The sequence below is a fragment of the Somniosus microcephalus genome, chromosome 28 (genome assembly GCF_052327205.1).
Source record: "Somniosus microcephalus isolate GS21.2 chromosome 28, FLI_Smic_1.0, whole genome shotgun sequence".
Lineage (NCBI taxonomy): Eukaryota > Metazoa > Chordata > Chondrichthyes > Squaliformes > Somniosidae > Somniosus > Somniosus microcephalus.
Window position 1 is genome coordinate 20059509 of NC_141014.1, and position 4171 is coordinate 20063679.

Below are 4171 nucleotides of genomic sequence, written 5' to 3' on the forward strand. Positions count from 1 at the left end.
TAAATGGGTCATTTTCAGGTTGGCAAACTGTAACTAGTGGGGTGCCACAGGGATCGGTGCTGGGGCCTCAACTATTTACAATCTATATTAATGACTTAGATGAAGGGACTGAGTGTAATGTAGCCAAATTTGCTGATGATACAAAGATAGGTGGGAAAGCAAATTGTGTGGAGGATGTAAAGAATCTCAAAAGGGATATAGATAGGCTAAGTGAGTGGGCAACAATCTGACAGATGGAGTTTAATGTGGGAAAATGCAAGGTTATCCACTTTGGTAGGAAAAATTTAAAAGCAAATGATTTAAATGGGGAGAGATTACAAAATGCTGAGGTAGAGGGATCTGGGGGTCCTTGTACATGAATCACAAAAAGTTAGCATGCAGGTACAGCAAGTAATTAGGAAGGCAAATGGAATGTCGGCCTTTATTGCAAAGGGAATGGAGTATAAAAGTAGGGATGTCCTGTTACAACTGTACAGGGTGTTGGTGAGACCACACCTGGAGTACTGCGGACAGTTTTGGATATACTTGCATTGGAGGCAGTTCAGAGAAGGTTCACGAGGTTGATTCCGGAGATGAAGGGGTTGACTTATGAGGAAAGGTTGAGCAGGTTGGGCCTATACTCATTGGAGTTTAGAAGAATGAGAGGGGATCTTATTGAAACATAAGATTCTGAAGGGGCTCGACAGGGTGGATGCTGAGAGGATGTTTCCCCTCGTGGGGGAATCTAGAACTAGGGGGCATAATTTCAGAATAAGGGGGCACCCATTTAAATCGGAAATGAGGAGGAATTTCTTCTCTCAGAGGGTCGTGAATCTTTGGAATTCTCTGCCCGAGAGCTGTGGAGGCGGAGTCACTGAATATATTTAAGGTGGAGATCGACAGATTTTTGAGCTACAGGAGAGTCAAGGGTTATGGGGAGCGGGCAGGGAAGTTGGGTCGAGGCCAAGATCAGATCAGCCATGATCTTATTGAATGGTGGAGCGGGCTCGAGGGGCCAAGTGACCGACTCCTGCGTCTTATGTTCTTATACTCCATCTGCTACCTTCTTGCCCAATCACTTAACCGGTCTATATCCCTTTGCAGCCTCTTTGCGTCCTCCTCACAGCTTAACTTCCCTCCTAGATTTGTATCGTCAACGAACTTGGATACATTACACTCGGTTCCCTCATCTAAGTCATTAATATAGATTGTAAGTAGCTGAGGGCCAAGCACTGATCCTAATGGCACTCCACTAGTTACACTCTGCCATCCCGAAAATTACCCGTTTATTCCTATTGTTTTCTGTCCGCTAACCAATCCTTAATCCATGCTGATATATTACCCCCAATCCCATGAGCCCTAATCTTGTGTAACAACCTCCTGTGTGGCACATTATCAAATGCCTTCTGAAAATCCAAATATACTACATCCACTGGTTCCTCCTTATCTACCCTGCTAGTTACCAGACAACAGTATACCACGCATGAAGCACAAATATTTCATGAATAAATTTGTCATATTTGATGTTGGGAGTTCCTTCATGGTGATGGAGAGGTAGCTGTGAGGACTGACTTCATGCAGTCCTTCAAGAAGGCGATGGATGCATTTTGGAAAAGTGTAAGATCAAGTCAGAAGGAATGTAAGATTTTGCGTAATAACCATGCACTTATGGCCTCCTGACGTTTGACCGATCGCCATTGAGCAGTCAAGAGAGGAATTCTTGACAGATGTTTCATGGATTGGCTGTGGAGGGGAGTCCATTAACGTGGGGTGAGCACATGTGAGCCCAATGGCCTTTTCTCAGCCTGAGCGCAGAGCAACATTATGGCTATTGACTGCGTGTTACAAACACAGTTTACTTTCTCACTAAGCTTCTCAGAATTACCACCTTAAGTCTGTGAGATGATGTCTCTGATCACTGAGCTGTCAATCACAACGGGCTCCACAGATTCAGGGACCTGCTCCTTTCCTCAAAGGGCACAGAAATATCTGTCGACCACGATCACTACCCCTGGGTTGAGGGCGACCCAGCTGCAAAAGGTGAATGGGGTTCTCCAGAGATAACGTCAGCTCGTCTGCCAAAGACGAGGAGCAAGAAAAGCCAGCATCGGTCCAACGGCTCGACCAAACCAGCACAAATTTGCTGGAGCAGTCTGAGAGTGTCCCTGTGAAGTGCAAGGGGTGGGAGTGGGCACGGGTCGTCTGTGGAGAAATTCGGGCAAAATAAGATCTTTGCCGTCAAGTGAGATGAGACTGACACCTATCGGTCAAGGGTAGAACTGCAAGAGAGGTCTGTGCCAGGGGGAACAGGTAGAAGGAGAGTGGTACTCAACCAGCCCAGGAGAAACAAATATCATTGAGCAAGCAGCTGATACATCAATATATGCAATCCATAAATCTGTTTATCATTTTTTAAATCTCCCCAAAGTGAAGTCCACCGTTCCCAGATGAACTGCAATACCGGGTCGATGTGTGAAGTGGAGAGAACAAACCCCTATTCCATCTCCCTGTTCCAAAAATCAATTTAATATACCGACCACGGATAGGGGACGTATCAGATAAGAACAGATTTTTTTTAATTTCAAAAATATATTTTCATAAAATTTGCAAAGGTACATACAGCTCAATCCAGGTATCACAGTTCAGCTAGTAAAATACAGCTCATACAGGTTTTTACATTTACATCTGGAATACATTGCATAAAAGCATTTTCCTTATACGTTTAGACCGAGGGGGCTTTACACTGGTTCCAGCCCCTCGGTGTACAATGGTCGGAGGGCTCTACACTGTGGCCTTTCCCCATTGGGCCTTTGCGGCGGCGGCACCAACCTTTAGTGCGTCCCTCAGCATGTAGTCCTGGACCTTGGAATGTGCCAGTCTGCAACACTCGGTCGTGGACAACTCCTTGCTCTGGAAGACCAGCAAGTTTCGGGCAGACCAAAGGGCGTCTTTCACCGAGTTGATGATCTTCCAGCAGCAGTTGATGTTTGTCTCGGTGTGCGTCCCTGGGAACAGTCCGTAGAGCACAGAGTCCTGTGTTACCGAGCTGCTCGGGATGAACCTCGACAAAGACCACTGCATCTCTTTCCAGACCTTCTTTGCAAACATACATTCCAGAAGGAGACGGATGACGGTCTTGGCCCCATCGCAGCCGCTTCGAGGATAGCGTGCGGTGGCGCTGAGACCCCGGGTGTGCATGAAGGGAAGGATCTGACAGGAAGAGCCCTTCTCACCACCAGCCAAGCTACGTCTTGGTGCTTGTTTGAAAGTTCTGCCAAATGACTTCGAGAGTCTGCTCGGGGAACTATCCGACAGGATCCACCATCTCCAGTATCAAAATCCAGCCCCTAGAATCTGTGCACAGCTTGATGCAACTGGACACAAAGGTGGCCATCAGGATGAGGAAGATATTGGATACATTTCCCCCCGCCTTTAACTGGAGATTTGTACATCGTGTCCCTGTGCACACGATCAATTTTCGATCTCTAGATAAAGAGAAAGATGACTCGGGTGACTGTCTTGGGGCTGGGACAGGGGCGGGGTATGGGCCAGACCTGTGCCACATTCAGCTGCACCGAGAGCACCTCACATCTGATGACCAGGTTCTTATCCACGATCGAGAGGGAGCGTCGACCCCATATTCCCAGTTTCTGCTAAACTTTAGCTATACGCTCCTCCCAGGTTTTGGTGCACACCTGGGCCCTTCTGAACCATATTCCCATCACCTTCAGGTAATCTGACCTGACAGTGCAGGCGGACAAAGGATTGGTCCCAAAGAACATGGCCTCGCTTTTGCTGCAATTAACTTTGGGATCCCCCCCCCCCCAAGGCTAGTTCGACCTGGTCACAGATGCTCATCAACCTGCGGACCGACAGCGGATCCGAGCAGAAGATGGCGATGTCGTCCATGTACAGGGAGGCTTTGACCTGACCGCCTCCACTGCCTGTGATCATCACCCCTCTTATGCCTGTAGCCTTTCCGATGGACTCGGCAAAAGGATCAATGCAACACATGAACAAGATAGCCTTGCCTGACTCCAGATTTGATCGGAAAGCTTTCCAATTCCCACCTGTTGATTAAAACTGCGCTACTGATGTCAGTGTAGAGCAGTTGAATCCAATTGCAGATTCCTTCCCCAAACTACATTTTGGAGAGCACGTCCATCATGTACGTGTGCGATATTCAATCAAA

The 4171-nt window shown here is 47.5% G+C and overlaps 1 pseudogene; it reads right to left on the bottom strand.

The window, feature by feature from the left end:
* Positions 1–2406: 2406 nt before the first annotated feature.
* Positions 2407–2572, bottom strand: LOC147099038 (U2 spliceosomal RNA; annotated as a pseudogene).
* Between the last annotated feature and the right edge of the window lie 1599 nt (positions 2573–4171).